The sequence below is a fragment of the Delphinapterus leucas genome, chromosome 6 (genome assembly GCF_059928025.1).
Source record: "Delphinapterus leucas isolate spDelLeu-1000000601 "Yukka" chromosome 6, BTC_Dleu_Yukka2, whole genome shotgun sequence".
Taxonomy (NCBI): Eukaryota; Metazoa; Chordata; class Mammalia; order Artiodactyla; family Monodontidae; genus Delphinapterus; species Delphinapterus leucas.
Window position 1 is genome coordinate 75,242,730 of NC_143134.1, and position 17,965 is coordinate 75,260,694.

Sequence of the window (17,965 nt, forward strand, 5' to 3'; positions counted from 1 at the left end):
TCCAGTAGCGCCTTAGTGCAGGGGGACTTGGTCCGTTGTCTTGCCGCTGCCCTCAGAGGGGGGCCACTGGCTCTTCTGGAGGAGAATCAGGGAGGGGGAAGTGCAGAGTCCTGGCTGGAGTTGCAGCACCCCTTGTCTGATGGCAGGGAAGGGGGGGCGGGGCTGTGTGGTGTCCTGGGGCTGGACTCACCAGGTCGACTTAGCCTCTCAGCCTCCTAACCTCTCCCCACACACCCCACAAGAGTTTCCAATAATATGTAATTGCGCCTTAGGTTCTCTGTCTTCAAACTCATACCCAGGCTCCCAGGTCCATTGATTCAGCCAATTCCTCTGTGCTCTTTCTTCTATTAGATACAGTCCCAGAGGGAGGGGCTAGGGGATAGGACTGGAGAGACCCCGGCAGCACTGGCCTCAGCTGACTAAACGAGCCGGGGCCTGCGCTATCACACATGTGCGAGGACACTTAAGGCGGAATCGAGGGGGCCAGTTAGAGGCAGTCCTTGCTGCCTCAAGTGAGTATGGATCACCGTCGGGTGGGGAGCACGCTGAGCCCTGAGAAGTACTGTTAGGAGGATGTGTTCCTCCCTCGGCTTCAAGGACATGGGTGGGCTTCAGGGCTCCAGTTCCCCTCCAGGCCTCCAGGTCCGACTACACCCCAGCGGCCTTGCAGACCTGGCTTCCTGTCCCAGAACTTGCCAGGCTCCAGGAAGAATCCAGACTGCAGAGATGATGCCTGAGTGCTCCAGCTTAAAAAGTGCTGGCCCTGGGGACCCAACAGTGGAGGGAGGAAGGGTGAAGGGAGTAGGGGGGTGGGGTAGGGAGGAGTGGCTGCCCTGGGAGACGTTGAGAGAGAAATATCACCCCCCACACCCCCTGCCCCCTGCAACTGACCCATTGGTGCCTTAGGATCTCAGGGCCTTTTAGTCAGCGATGCCTTTGCTTCTTTACTCCTGTGTTCAAAACTATGCAAAACCAACTCTTCATCCTCTTGCTGCCTTGCCAGGACTTTTAAAGCACTGTTCTTTTGAAGCACTCGTTCCCTAAACTGCAGTTTGGAGCTGTCCCAGCTATTTAAAAGTGTTCTTCTTAAACTGAGACTAAATCCTACTCTTTTGGAAAAATGACCTTCACTTCAGAGGAGATTGTCTTTTCTGCCCATTCCTTCCTTCTACTTCCCTCTTAACCCCTGTGCTCAAAGAGCTTGGTGATTTATTTTTTGCTTGATGTCAAAAAGAAACCTTCCCCATGCACCCCAAAAAGCTTTCCTGGAACATAGGTGTTTCAAAACCATGACAGTGTTTTACAGTTAGTATACACTGGGTAGACTGCCTAGCAATCCCTCCAAGAGCCAGAGGTGAGCAACACCTTTACTTATTTGATGGGATGCCCTTCAAGTTTAGGAAGGTCCCATTCTTATTCCCCAGCAGGTAAGACAGAGCCCTGGATGGCTGTGGCTGTGATTAGATAACTTCTGATGATTTTATTTCCCTTACTGAGCTGCTACTTCTAGGTTAAATTCATTTTATTACCTGTCCTTTTTTTTTTTTTTTTTTTTTTTGCGTTATGCGGGCCTCTCACTGTTGTGGTCTCTCCCGTTGTGGAGCACAGGCTCCGGACGCGCAGGCTCAGCGGCCATGGCTCACGGGCCTAGCCGCTCCGCGGCATGTGGGATCCTCCCGAACCGGGGCACGAACCAATGTCCCCTGCATTGGCAGACGGACTCTCAACCACTGTGCCACCAGGGAAGCCCTACCTGTCCACTTTTAAAGAAAGACTGACAAAGTTACTGTAATAGGTCAGGAGTCTGAGCTCAGTGTTGGTCAAAGGTACTCACAGGGCGGAAGGTGGAAAAAAATAGGTGGCTAAAATAGGAGGGTTGGCAAGTACAGCCAGGACCACCGTGTTCACCGTGCATACTAATAAAAGCCAGAATCTCCTCATTTATCTCTGGTGGGAAATTCTGATGGTTTCACAGGATCGAACTCAAATCATATTCAAAGTAGGGGGCTTCCCTGGTGGCGCAGTGGTTGGGAAACCACCTGTCGATGCAGGGGACGCGGGTTCGTGCCCCGGTCCCGGAAGATCCCACGTGCCACGGAGCGGCTAGGCCCGTGAGCCATGGCCGCTGAGCCTGTGCGTCCGGAGCCTGTGCCCCGCAACGGGAGAGGCCACAACAGTGAGAGGCCCGCGTACCGCAAAAAAAAAAAAAAAAAAAAAAAAAAAAAACTAGGGGATTTCCTCTGAGCATAAAAGGAGGAATCCACCCCTCGCAGAAGTTGCTGCTGAGGAATAAAGAAGCAGATGTAGAGAACGGACGTGAGGACACAGGGAGATGGAAGGGTTAGCTGGGGTGAAGTGAGAGAGTGGCATGGACATGTATACACTACCAAAGGTGAAATAGATAGCTAGTGGGAAGGAGCTGCATATCAGGGAGATCAGCTCAGTGCTTTGTGACCACCTAGAGGTAGGATAGGGAGGGTGGGAGGGAGAAGCAAGAGGGCGGGGATATGGGGATGTATGTATACGAATAGCTGATTCACTTTGTTATACAGCAGAAGCTAACACAACATGGTAAAGCAATTATACTCCAATAAAGATGTTAACAACAACAACAAAACCCCCCCAAAAAACTAAGTCAGTCAAGCCAACGGAGACATTGTATGTGTTTACAGTTCAAGAAATCCAGAAGAGAATCCTTTATTCTGTATGCAATGAATGGTCCATTTGAAAAGAAAAAATTTTTCTAAAATGTTGTTTTTCCGTTTATTGTTCAGAACATCATTTTTATACCTCTGCGTTTCTTACTATTCAAAGCCAAGTCACGTGAGTTAGAGGGAAGCAGCTGAGTGACTTAAAGTTGGGTCGTGTGATTTAAAAAGCAGTGGCAGTTGATTGATTTAAATCCCAGTCATATGACATGAGGAGGGGGTGCTAAAAACGGCTTTTTCATCTCTGGCTCAGAATATCATATTTACCTTGGTTTTTCTTATGATTTAGAAAACTTGAGCTGTCTCTCCTTGGAATCATCAGGAGAAAAATACAGTATTTCAGGTTCATTCTTGAAACCAACTTCTCACGGTTAAGGTGTATTGACTAAAAGACCTTCCTGCAAGAGATTCCAAACCTCTGTAGGACACTTCGTTGTATTTGGAGAAAAAAGAAGAATGAAATCATGTCAGCAGCTGCAGGAGGCAGGCAGCCCCCAGGACTAGGGAAGGAGGAGGAGGGGCTGAGAGTTGCCATTAGAGCAGATAACGTCCAGAGGGCGCTGAAGCACCGGCAGAGCCCACCTACACTCCCACTTTGACACTCCAGGATCAGAGTTGGGTTTGGAGATGGGGCTGCTGTAACCCCAAGGAGGTGAGCAGAGAGGAGGAGTTGACTACCGGTCGCCTCTGACTCTCTGGCCCAAATTGCCTGGCTTCACAGGGGGGACAGAGTTTTGCTTTCAGCAACTGATGGGGCACTTCCAGGCTGGTGGGGTTGCCCAGTGGCCCGACAGCCTGACAGGCTGTCTGCGGTGTGACCACCCTTTGTTTCTTCAGAATCTGTACATCAGGAGGTGCATGGTTGTGGGAGCCCATCCGCCGACCCCCCTCCCAAGGGGGATGGCACCTTCCCTGGCTGTACCCTGTGATCACCAGGTACTTGAAATGAATGCAAGTTTTCTGACTTCAAGGAAGAGCTCACATAACCCCTTCTGCCTCATAATGTGTGGGATTTACTATAATGGAAGGACATAATAAAGAACAGGTAGAAAACTCACCTGTTGGTCTCCATGTAGGAGTTTATTTTGCACGAATCCCTCCTACATGAGTAGATAGCAGAGGTTTATTTTTGTTCCCATGTGTGTAGTTGTGGCAGAGGATGTAGGTATGGTGATTTGAAGCCCTCAAAGAAATATTCTCAGAATTCTCAAGACTTCTCTTGATTGGAACCGAAAGAGACCTGGAAAAGGAGGAAAAGAAAAGGAGGAGGGAGAACGAATGACTGTTTCTCAGTAAATTCACCTTCCTGGTTGATTGTTCTGTCTTCTCATTTCTTTTAACTTCTATGTATGTCTAATGGAATAATGTAGAAAGGCTGATTTTTATGCTTTAAAAGATTTTACATCACAAAGAAACTAGAAGTGGCTAGCAGAACTTATTCAAATCAATGTTACATAGAGACTTTGATATTAAATTTGTATACTAAAATGGGTTATTCCAAATTTACTCTTTTTGAGTGAATATTTGTAACATATTTTTGCAGATAATAATTTATCCTAGATATACAAAATTGTGAGAATGGGTACCATTTTTCACCACTTAAATGATTTCTTTTAAATGAATAGATCGTACACTTTAAATGCCAATGTTGTGTCTTACATGTGTTTTTTAATTCCTTGATTTCCAAAACTTGTGTATATTTAATTGATTTCTATCTAATAATCGGTGTCTCCCCTTTATTGTTTCTTTATATTTTATTGATCTGTAGTTAATTTACATTATTATATTAGTTTCAGAGGTACAACATAGTGATTCATAAATGTTTAGATTGTTCTCCATTTATACTTATTATAAAAGAGTGGCTCTATTCCCCATGCTATACAGTACGTCACTGTAGATTATTGATTTTATACATAGTGGATTCTTCCTCAGAATCTCCTACCACTATTTTGCTTCTCCACCCTATCTCTCCCTGCTGGTAACCACAAGTCTGTTCTTTAATCTGTGAGTCTGTTTTGTTGTTGTTGTTGTTTATTCAATTTTTAGATGCCACGTGTAAGTGATAACCTACCAGTCTTGTTTTCTCTGCAGCTTATTTTACTGAGCATAATACCCTCCAAGTCCATCCATGTTCTTGCAAATGGCAAAATTTCATTTTTTTCTGAAGTCATCATAAAAAATCTTTTTTATCCCGTAACCTATTGATGAACACTTAGTTTGACTCTATATCTTGGCTATGACAAATAACACTGTTATGAACATTGGTGTGCAGTTATTTTGTTTGAAATAGTGTTTTTGTTTTCTTCTGATATACCAAGAGTGAAATTGATGGATATTATGGTAGTTCTATTTTTAGTTTTTTGTGGAACCTCCGTTCTGCTTTCCACAGTAGCTGCACTACTTCACATTCACATCAAGAGTGTACAAGAGTTTCCCTTTCTCCACATCCTCACTAACCTTTGTTATTTGTGACCTTTTTGATGACAGCCATTCTGATAAGACTGAGGTGATATATCGCATTGTTTTGGTTTGCCTTTTATTGCCGATTAGCTATGTTTAGCATCTTTGTGAGTTCTGGCTGTCTATCTGTATTTTTTCCTTGGAAAAATTTCTATTTAGGTCTTCTCATTTTTTTAGAAAAGATTTTGGGTGTTGTTCTGATATTGAGTTGTATGTGCTGTTTCTGTAGTTTAGATATGAAACCTTGCTTGGTCATCTTTTTGGTGTTAACCTCTTATCATGTGCAAATATTGTCTCTCCTTCAGCAGGTTGTCTTTTCATTTTGTCTTTGGTTTCCTTTGCTGTGCAAAATCTTTTAAGTTTAGTGAAGTCCCATTTGTTTATTTTTCTTTTTGTTTCATTTGCCTTAGTAGACTGAACCCAAAACTGTCGCTATCATTTATGTTGAAGAATGTTCTGTATTTTCCTCTAGGGGTTTTATGGTCCTACATTTAGGTCTTTATTCAGTTTTGTGTTTATTTTATATATGGTGTGCTAAAATACTCTAATTTTATTCTTTTCCATGTAGCTGACCAGTTTTCCCAGTACCACTTATTGAAGAGACAGTTTTTTCTCCATATTGCCTGCTTTGTCATAAATCAATTAAATATAGGTGTGTGGGCTTGTTTCTGGGATCTCTATTCTATTCCAGTGATCTTTGTGTCTGTTTCTGCTCCAGTCCGATTCTCTTTGATTACTGTCGCTTTGCAGTATAATCTGAAGTCAAGGTGCCGTGATGCCTCCAGCTCTATTCTTTCTCAAGATTGTTTGGCTATTTGGGGTCTTTGTGTTTCTATACAAATTTTAAAATTACTCTTTCAAGTTCTGTGAAAATGCTTTGGTATTCTGATAGGGATTGCATTAAATCTGTAGATTGCCTTTGGTAGTATGGTTATTTTAACAGTATTAATTCTTCCAGTCCATGCACCTGCTATATTTTCCCATCTTTTTCTGTTGCCTTCAACTTCTTTCACCCATGGCTGATAGATTTCTGAGTACATGTCTTTTACCTGCTTAGGGGTGTTTGTTCCTAGGTATCTTATTCTTTTTGGTGTGATTGCATATGGTATTGTTTTCTTAATTTTTTTCTTTCTGACAGCTTTGAGTTTTGTTTTTTCTTCTTTTTCTAATTCCTTCAGGTGTAATGTTAGGTTGTTTATTTGATATTTTTCTTGTTTCCTAAGAATAAGCTTGTATCACTATAATTTCCCCCTGTGAACTGCGTTGGCTGTGTCCCATAGATTTTGGTTCATTTTGTGTTCATTTTCATTTGTCTCTGGGTACTTTTAGAATCCCTCTTTAATTTCTTCAGTGTTCCTTTCTTCCCCTTTTATTCCCTTCATCTGTGATGTGAGGACTATCTTTAATATTACGTTTGGATTTCTTTCAGTTTTGTGTGTGTGTGTGTGTGTGTGTGTGTGTGAGTGATTATTTAAGTTGCTGAGCTCTTATTTTCAAATGGACACTAACAACCCTGCACTGTTACTCTGCTCCCCCACAGTTACTGAATTTGACCTTATATTTTACATCTACTTGTTTTGTGTGTCCCTGAACTTCTTATTGTGAATATAGATGATTTTATTAGTTTTCTTTCATCCTTCCTATTAGCTGTGTACATGGTTTATTTACTGCCTTTGTTGAATATTTGCCTTATCCAATGAGGTTTTTCCTTTAGTAAGTTTCCTTTCCTAATTTTTATGTTTCAGTCGTGGCCTTTTCTTTTTCACTGAGAAAAGCCCCTTTAAGATTTCTCATAAAGCTGGTTTGGCGATGCTGAGCTCTTTTAGTTTTGCTTCTCTGTAAAACTTTAGATCTCACCATCAAATCTGAAGGAGAGCCTTTCTGGGTAGAGTATTTTTAGTTATAGGCTTTTCCCTTTCATGACTTTAAATATAGCATGACACTCCCTTCTGGCATGCAGAGGTTATCCTGAAAAGTCAGCTGATAACTTTATGCAAGTTCCCATGTTTGTAACTTGTTGCTTTTCCTTTGCTCCTTTTAATAGTGTCTTTTTATCTTTATTTTTTTGCCATTTTAATTACAATGAGTCTTGGTGTGGTCCTCTTTGGGTTGATCCTGTTTTGGCCTTACTGTGTTTACTGGACTTGGATGTCTGATTTCTTTCTCAGGTTATGGAAGTTTTCAGCTCTTATGTCTTCAGGTATGTTCTACACTGCTTTCTCTTTCCTTTTTGCTTCTGGGACCAGTATAATGTAAATATTAGTACACTTGATGTTGTTTCACAAGTCTGTTCAACTTTGCTCATTTCATTTTAATCTATTCTTTTACCGTTCATCTTCAGTGATTGCCAGTACTCTGTCCTTCAGTTTTCTGATTCATTCCTCTGTATCATTTAGTCTACAGTAGTTTCCTTTTAGTGTATTTTTCATTTCAGTTATTGTATTCCTCACTTCTGTTTTGTTGTTCTTTAATGGTCTCTTTTTTTATAAATTCCAACTTCTTGCTCTGGTCATCCGTTCTTCTCCTGAGTTCTTTGATCATCTTTATAGTCATTACCTACCTTGAACTCTTTGTTGAGGAGATTGGCTATCTCCACTTCACTTAGATCTTCTTCTGAGTTCTTATCTTGTTCCTTCATTTGGATCGTGTTTCTGTGTCACCTCATTTTTCTTAACTTGCTGTTTTTATTGCTATGTATGTAGTAGGTTCGTTACATTTCCTGGCCTTGGAGAAGTGGCCTTTTGTAGGAGAGGTCCTATGTGTCCCAGCAGCCCACTGTTCCCTGGTCACCAGAGCTATATGTTCTAGGTGTACCCCCTATGTGGGCTGCTTGGGCTCTTCTGTTGTGGTGGGTTGACTACCATGGGTGGTCTGGTAGGCTTGGCTGCCCCCAGAGTGCTTGTTTGCTAGACTCTGCCTTGTATGGAGGCTGTCTGTGCTGCTTGGTGAGGCTAAATCATAAGGCAGCTGGCTGCACAACTCTGGGGGACACCAAATCTAGTGCTGGATCACTATGGGTTGAATTGCAGTCCAGGTGATATCAGGGCTAGTGCCCAGTCACTGGTCCTGGGGCTATGCTGGCTACCGCGAGGAAGACACAGGTCCTGAGTTCTGGCTGCAGGGCCCAGGAGTCACAGAGTTGGTGTTGGATCACTGTCCCTGACACAGCTATCTGCAGGGTCTGCGGTATCCCTAATCTTGTGTTGGCATTCTGATGGGCAGGGTCAGGACCCAGCTGAGTCCATGGCTGCTTGTGGCCTGCAGGTGAGTGCTCTGGTCACACAGGCTGCTGGGCTGTGGTATTCCTGGAGCTGGTGTGTGCCTGTTGGTGTATGAGGCTGATCCCACTGCTAGAGCAGGTTTGCTGTTGGGTCCAAGCTCCATCCAGTCCCTGTGCAGTAATCACCTGCTGACGGTGAGGCTGATTCCAAGGCCAGAGCAGGCTCACTTGTCAGAGGGGCCAGGGACTCTGGGGCTGGTGCCTGTCCACTGAGGTGTGGAGGCTTGTCCTGGGGCTTTTGGTGGCTGGGCCCATGTCCAGGGGCAGCTGTGCATTCAGAGGGTCTGAAGGCAGCCTGTTTATTGGTGGATGGGGCTATGCCCCTGCTCAGTTAGTTGCTTGGCCTGCAGCATCCTAGTACTTGTGTCTATAGTCTGGTGGAAATGGGTAGGGCTAAGTCTGAGGCTGAAAAATAGAGGGAGGATTCTGAAATTATGCTTGCTGGTACCAGTGGCCATGAGGCAGAAGGAGCTCCCCCAAATGGCTGCTGCCAGTGTCTGTGTCTCTGAGGCTGTGCTGTAGTTGCCTCTTGCCTCTCTGGGACACTCTCCAAGATCAGGTGTGACCCAGGATCCTTTCAAATGACTGCTTCTGTTCTGATTCTCGGGTCATGTGGGATTTTGTGAGCATCTTTTTTTTTTTTTTTTTTTTTTGCGGTACGCGGGCCTCTCACCGTTGTGGCCTCTCCCATTGCGGAGCACAGGCTCAGTGGCCATGGCTCATGGGCCCAGCCACCCTGCGGCATGTGGGATCCTCCCGGACCGGGGCACGAACCTGTGTCCCCTGCATCAGCAGGCGGACTCTCAACCACTGTGCCATCAGGGAAGCCCTGTGAGCATCTTTTAAGTGTGGAATCTATTTCCCACAACCCTCTGGCTCTCTGGAAAATAAGCACTACTGGTCTTCAAAGCCCAACTTTCTAGGAACTCTTCTTCCCAGCACAGGATCCCTGGGCTTGAGAGCCTGATGTTGGGTTCATACCCCTTGCTACCTGGGAGCACCTCTGAAATTGTAATTATTCTCTCATTTGTGGGCCACCCACCTGGTGGTATGGGTCTTGACTCTATTGAGATTTTGCCCTTCCTTCCTGTCTTGCCGAGGCGCCTTCCTTATGTCTTTAGCTCTAAAACACCTTTTATGGTAGGTCCCGGCCTTTTTCATCAATTGGTGTTCTGTAAACAGTTGTGACTTTGGTGTGCCCATGAGAGGCATCAAGCTCTGGGTCTTTGAATGCTACCATCTTGGACAATCTCTGCACTTCATTCTTAAATCATATTATTTAATTTTTCTTAGTATCTTATTTGATTAGCGACAGTTTGAAATTTATTATCACTCATGTTTACTTCTCCTGTTTTAAAAAATTGAATAGTGCATTCATTCATTTTGAAATGAAGGTAGTGACCTGTGAATTTCCATACCTCAAAAATCAAGGATAGGACAAAAGCCTTTTCTACCTGTGTTACCCTCAAACTCTGCTCCCCACTCCAGCCTGGAGATTAACCTCTTGCACCCATGCTCACCTTCTGTTTTTGGACCGTTAACCATCACTGCATCTGTATGTGTGTTGACAAAGTGAGCTCTAGTCTTTCCAGTTTTTGTCTTTTGTTTTTTGGATTAGGGAACAGTCCTACTATGAATGTACATTTACTGGTCTGCTGAAGTTCATATATAAACCTGTCAAGCACATTACCAGAATTGGAATTGCTTGTATATACACTTTGATAAATTTTAGAGACAATGGTAGAACAGAAGTAAATTGTATTTCAAATACCACAATATTCTCACACCATGAAAACCCTTCCTTTTTTAATATATTTGTGTGTAGTTTATCTTTATGCCCATACTATATTTCCCAGAGATGCATAAGTGTTATGTTTCTTGCTAGCACATTTACCGTATTGTTCAAAATCAGGTGTTTAGTGGTTTAACATGATCATATTTCCGTGAACTTGCAAATACAAGATCTTCTCTCACACTGTCTTTTACTCCCTGCTGTTTTATATTGCCCTCCTAATTCTCAGTCCTGGTCTTTCTTTATGTTCTTCATAAACCTGGATAGGTTATACTATTTTCTCCCTTATTCAAGACCAATAGAATAGAATAGAACACCCAGAAATAAACCCTGATATATGGCCAAATGATTTTTGACAAGTTGCCAAGACTTTTCAAAGTAGAAAGGATAGTATGTTCAACAAATGGTGCTAAGAAGTCTTGTTGTCAACATGCAAAAGAAGGAAGATGGACCCTTACCTAATATCATATGCAAAAATTAATGAAAACGTATCAAGAAATTAAATATAAGACCTAATAAAATAAAACGTCTTAGAAGAAGACACAGGACAAGAGCTTCATGACATTGGATTTGGCAGTATTTTCCTCAATATGAAATGAAGGAACAACAAAGGTACAGCTAACAAAAAGAATAAACAATTTGCAGTACATAATTTAAAAAAATGTGTATCAAAGAAATGTAAACAGAATAAAATGGCAACCCACAAGATGGGAGAAAATATTTGAAAGCCATCTATCTGACAAGAGATTTCTATTCAGAATATACAGAGAACTCCTACAACTCAACAGAAAGCAAACACCCTGATTCAAAAAGAGATAAAAGATTTGAATAGATGGTTCTTCAAAAAGATGTACAAATGACTAAGTACTTGAAAAGATGCTCCGTATCACTAAATGCATGTTTATATATTTGTGTGCATGCATACACACACAAGCACACACACACATACACAAGCAGAAAACAAGTATTGGTGAGGATATGAGGGAGCTGGAAGCATTGTGCTATGTCAGTGGGAATGTAGAATGATACAGCTGCTGTGCAAAAGAGTATGGCAATTTTTCAGATATTGAAAAATAGAATTACTACATGATCCAGGAATTTTACTATGATGTGTACCCAAAGGAATTGAAATCAGGGTCTTAAAGAAATATTTGTACTCCAGTGTTTACAGCAGTAATAATCACAGTAGCTAAAATATGAAAGCAACCTAAGCGTTCATCCACTAGTTCCTGGATAAGCAAAGTGTGGTATACCCATATAATGCAATATTATTCAGTGTTAAGAAGGAAAAGATCTAGGAATATGCTACAACATGGAGGGATCTTGAGGAAATTTAGGTACCAAAATGCCATTTTTGTGACTTTTAGTGAGTCATAACAATACAACTACTTATTACAATTATATGGGGTACTTAGTGTAGTCAAAACCATAGAAATTGGGAGGGTAATGATGCTTTTCAGGTGGTTATGGAACAAAAAGGAAAGTTATGTTTAAAGGATATAGAGTTACAGTTTTAAAACGTAGAAAAGAATTAGAAAGATAAATGGTGATGTTCATCGCCCAATAATATGAATGTATTTAATATCACTGAACGGTGCACTTTATAATAATTAACATGTTATATTTTATGTTATTTGATTTTACTAACATACAAAATTGGGAAAGAGTGTAATATCAGGAAACGGAGTGGCCCTGGGATAGAGCAGAGAGTAATCAGAAGGGTGAGACACTGCACATGTTGAAGAAGAGCTGAGAGTCTTCACTGGACAGAAGAGACTTTATAAAAAAGAAAAAAGAATTACTCTGAGGGTGTATTAAATAGATACCTGTGGGTGTACTGCTGTCTCCCATGGGTTATCTTAAAAGAGTCTTTAATAAAGTCCATAAGGCTTGCTGAGGCTTTTTTAAAAACTGGATTCCCTAGGAGATAATTAGAGGGTGGTACTTAAGTCTATGTCTAGGTTGACAGATTTTGCAGGGAAGACGAACCTGAGAACAGTGGAGGTCCTGAGAGTGTACGTACATGGAAATTAGAAAAAAATAATAAAGGGAATTAGGAAAACTTTGGACTTCGAAGGTCATGTATTCCTGAGTCAGACCTGAGGTTTCTAAGGAGTTATATACACAGTTGCTCTTTGGATTACTTGTTGATAAAGATAAGTGGAAAAACTAGAGTCATTTCCAAGTGTAGGTAAGATATAATGAGAGGATGGAGGTGGAAAGTAGGGAGGCCCAGAGAAAAGTGGGAAGGTCATGTTGGGCCAAGATGGTGGTAATATCTAGCAAACAGATGGTAGGGCAGACTATGGATTCATGTTTTTTATTTCGGCTCCCCACCTCATCCTTAATAATTCTTTGGCAATATTTTATTGCTCTGTGATGCAAGTACAGAATTCGAGTGAGGAGACTACACCCTCAGAGTCCAGCTGTCTGAGTCCTCAGTGTGCTTCAAATGATGGAGAGTTATTGCTTCTTTATGAGAAGAGTTAGTACCTCGTAGCTAAGCTTAAGCTGGAGCTTATGCAATATTGATTCCATTCTATATATACTGTTGGCATGGAGGTTCCTCCTCCTCTTTTCTTGACCATTATGAAACGAATCTGTATTTCTCAATATTTGGGTATGTCAGATAAATACATTAAGTAAAGGAATCTTATATATTGCTCCCTGCGTAGTTTGCTCTTTCTTGTTTCTCTTTTACCTTTACTAAATTAGCACAGGGAGAGACCTTGAAATGTTCTAATCAGGAGATATTAGAACATCATATTTCTAGAGAGGTTGGTTGGACAGAGCAGGGGTCCCAGTGAGAATCAAAGCTTCTGTTTCTACTTGGAAGTGTGCCTGTATAGAGTAGAGGGCTCCAGGAAATAGCCTAGAATATTGCAATAAGAGAGGCAGGATCTGGTACCAGATCAGTGTACTATGACATGTTTGTCAGTCATCTGATGTGGGATTCTCAGAGCCAATCCCATATGGTAGGGCTGCCTGCAGAGTGATGAAGAACCTGTGAAAGCCTCTGATTCCATGTTAAAGATGAAGCTCTGATTTTGGAGAATTTTCTTACCTGACTGAATGTCACCCTTCTGTAGGGATGAGATTCTGTGCTTTTCCTCTCTTGATGACCACTGACTGAAAATCATTAGAGGATCATGTCTAGAATGCATTCTTTATTTAATTTCTTAAAGAAGAAAACATAGAAAACATTTTTATCCACTTTCAAATTGAGGATCAAGGGGGATGACATCAGTGAAAATGTCAGAGTAGGGAACTCTGGCTTGTGTCCATCGCCAGAAACACTGACATACGTGGTAAAACTTGTCAGAATGATCTTATCAACACATGTAAGTTTTCTTTTCTTTTTCGCCCTGTAGATTTATCTTTCATTGAAACTTAACTTACTACAGGATGTGGAGAATAAACGGAAGTAGAAACTGTATTTCCTGATGAGAGAATCACTAAGTCACATTAGCTGTTCTGAGCTATGTCTTACTCACCGTGACTGTAATTAAAACAAACAAACAAAACACTTTTTTTTTTTGTAAGTCAGTTCTGACATTTTCTCGTTAAAGACAAGGTAACAGATACAGACTTAGATCTACCAGAATTGAGCAAAATTTTGATTGTACCTGTGTTGAATATATGAGCATGACCTGCTACAAATCTTCATTATACTTATTGCCACAACTGACAAATTCCCTTTTTCCACTCCTGATATGTTGCATGTAAGGAATGCATAGGTCACTAACTCCAGTTGGTCACAGGTAAACTCTGCCGCATGGATTACTGCATGTTTTCCTGCTGGAATACCACACATTCTCGAGTATCATGCCTGCAGAGTATCTGGGCTCTTTTTTCTGGATAAAGGTTGGATAATCACCTAATTTCATGAGAAATATATAAATTGTATTTGCATATTCTTCAGGTTTTTATTTATCCATTCTCTTTCAAGTTCTAAGTGCAAATATTAAAGTGATTTCTAAGAGGGTGGTAAATAAGACAGCTACATTTATGCTCCAAAATTAGCAATAAAGCATAATACAATTGTAAATGCATTAATGTGTGATTAATATGTAGATACTTATGTAAATGCAATTTTAGTAATGCTTTGTGGAGAGCTTCAGAATCTAGGTATTAAAAAAAAAAAAGAAGAGGGAGTTCTTGAAACTCTCAGGGAATTATAGAGAAGTCTTTGTGTCTATAAATATCAATCTGAAATAATGCATATCCTCAGAAATAAACTAGGCATAAAATTGTAGGAAAAAACTTCATGAAATGAAAGAGCATGTGGTGGCCATACAAGAAAAAGAATATTCTCAGAGAACATTGAACAGTGCGGAGTTCAGCAGAAGGGTAGTACAGATTCAGAGAGTAATATTTTGGAGAGCCTAATTATGAGTTCCTCATATTTCATCTTTGGAGAGACGGTAGTCATTTGAAATATGATGTTATAAGATGACGTTAACATACTTAAATACTTTCGTTTAGAAATGACCACTTAGAACCAGAATAAATGAAAGAGAACACAAAATTATATTTTTGTTGATTTTTGAAGATCTCAGGTGAGTGCTGATGATTTAAAAATACATGATGTCTTTCACTGCAAAGTAAAGGAGCTGTTACAGTGGAGGATTCCTGGACTGAATGTCAATATTATGACATAGTATGAGTGTGTTTCGTGTTTGGTAATTGCAATCATTGTTGCTTTTGTTGTGGTCATCCATTTACAATGCTTGGTGTCAGTTGATTTATCGCTTGTAAAAATAAAATACAGTCTGTGTGTGTGAAAAAAAAACATACATGATGTCTTGATAAAGTTGTATGGAATTTGAGATCTGGAAAAAAGCATTTCTTTTCTGTAATGCTAGGATGCTAATTGGACATTTTTGCAAGAAAGAGATTTCAGGATGCAAATCTCATGTCTCTAAGGTGGGAAGTCAGTTCATGGCGGAACATCCTATTAAACTTGTGTGAGTGCAGAAATATTTCTTTGGAAGGAAGAGGTCACAAATCCGTTTTTAACAGTTAGTGGTTTATAGTATACCGAATGAGCAAAATGGCTATTTCTAAACTTTAGAAAAAAATAATATAGTTTTTCTGCACTTATATTATGAAGCGGATATCAAAAATTCTTTATTTTGAAAAACAGTGTAATCAATTTGACATAATTCATATATATTGAACCTGTGGTACACCCACACAATAAAACTTACATTCAAAAAATCTTTTGCACTTAAGAAATATTTTCTAGTGTAGTTGATTTACAATGTTGTGGGTTTTTTAAATACATGTTTATTGGAGTATAATTACTTTATAACACTGTATTAGTTTCTGCTTTACAACCAAGTGAATCACCTATATGTATACATATATCCCCATATCCCCCCCTCTTGAGGCTCCCTCCCACACTCCCTATCCCACCCCTGTGGGGGACATAAAGCACTGAGCTGATCTCCCTGTGCTATGCGGCAGCTTACCACTAGCTCTTTTACGTTTGGTAATGTATATATGTCAGTGCTACTCTCTCACTACGTCCCTGTCTCCCCTTCCACCCTGTGTCCTTAAGTCCGTTCTCTACATCTGTGTCTTTATTCCTGCCCTGTCACTAGGTTCGTCAGTACCATTTTTCTAGATTCCATATATATGTGTTCGCGTACGGTATTTTTTTTTCTCTTTCTGACTTACTTCACTCTGTATGACAGACTCTAGGTCCAACCACCTCACTACAAATAACTCAATTTTCTTCCTTTTTATGGCTGAGTAATACCGCATTGTATATATGTGCTACATCTTCTTTATGTATTCATCTGTCGATGGACATTTAGGTTGCTTCTATGTCCTGGCTATTGTAAATAGTGCTACAGTGAACATTGTGGTACATGACTCTCTTTGAATTAGGGTTTTCTCAGGGTATATGCCCAGTAGTGGGATTGCTGGGTCATATGGTAGTTCTATTTTTAGCTTTTAAGGAACCTCCATACTGTTCTCCATAGTGGCTGTATCAGTTTACATTCCCACCAACAGTGCAGGAGGGTTCCCTTTTCTCCACACCCTCTGCAGCCTTTATACATTGTTGTATTAATTTCTGCTGTGCAGCAAAGTGATTCAGTTTTATATATATATATATATATATTCTTTTCCATTATGGTTTATCACAGGATATTGAGTATAGTTTCCTCTGCTATACAGTAGGTCTTTGTGGTTTGTCCATCCTATGTAGAATAGTTTGCTTCTGCTATTCCAAAACTCCCAGTCTTTCCATCACTCTCTCCTTGGCAACCACAACTCTGTTTTCTATATCTGTGTGTTTGTTTCTGTTTCGCTGACATGTTCATTTGTGTCCTGTTTTCGATTCCACATATAAGTGATATTATATGGTATTTGTCTTTCTCTTTCTGACTTACTTCACTTAGTATCATTATCTCTAGGTCCATCCATGTTGCTGCAAATGGCATTATTTCATTCTTTTTTATGTCTGAGTAATATCTATTGTATACGTATACTACACCTTCTTTATACATTCATTTTTCAATGAACATTTAGGTTGTTTCCATGTCTTGGCTATTATAAATAGTGCAACTATGAACATAGGGTTTTGTCTAGATATATGTCCACAAGTGGGATTGCTAGATCATATGGCAACTCACTTTATAGTTTTTTTGAGGAACCTCCATACTGTTTTCCATAGTGGCTGCACCAACTTACATGGCCACCAACGGTGTAGAAGGGTTCCCTTTTCTCCACACCCCCTCTAGCATTTGTTAATTGTAGATTTTTTTAATGATGGCCATTCTGATCAGTGTGAAGTGATACCTCATTGTAATTTGGATTTGCATTTCTCTAATAATTAGTGATGATGAGCATCTTTTCATGTGCCTATTGGCTATCTGTATGTCATCTTTGGAGAAACTTTTATTTAGGTCTTCTACCCATATTTCCATTGAGTTATTTGTTATTTTGTTATTGAGTTGTAGGAGCTGTTTGTATAGTTTGGAAATTAAGCCCTTGTCAGTCTCATCATTTGCTAATATTTTCTCCCAGTCCACAGGTTGTATTTTCATTTTGATTATGGTTTCCTTTGCTGTGCAACAGCTTATAAGTTTGATAGTTCCTGTTTCTTTTTTGCTTTTACAGTAAGTCCCCTACATATGAACAAGTTCTGTTCCAAGAGTGCATTTGTAAGTCCAATTTGTTTGTAAGTCCAACAAAGTTAGCCTAGGTACGCAACTTACACAGTCGGCCATATGGTATTGTACCATAATAGGTTTATAATACTCTTCACACAAACAATACATAAAAAACAAACACAAAAATAAAGAAAACATTTTTAATCTTACAGTACAGTAACTTGAAAAGTACGGTAATACAGTACAGCAGCTGGGATGCTCGGGCTGGCATCGAGGGAACAGGCGAGAAGAGTTACTGATTAGAGGAGGGAGAGGAGGTGGGAGAAGGTAGAGGTGAAGGATTATCAGTAGTAGGAGACAGAGGGCAAGCTGCCATTTCACTCATCCCTGACGTTGATGACACAAGTTCTGGTTCCTTGCTGGATTTAATTCTAACTACCCTCTTGAAAAAATGATCCATTGATGTCTGGGTAGTAGCTCTTTTTTTCTCATCACAGATGACAAGGTAGCACTGGATTGCATTCTGAATGGCTGCTGCCAACTTTGGGTACCATTCTAGGTTCGGGTCCTGTGCCTCAAAAACTAACAGTGCTTCCTCAAG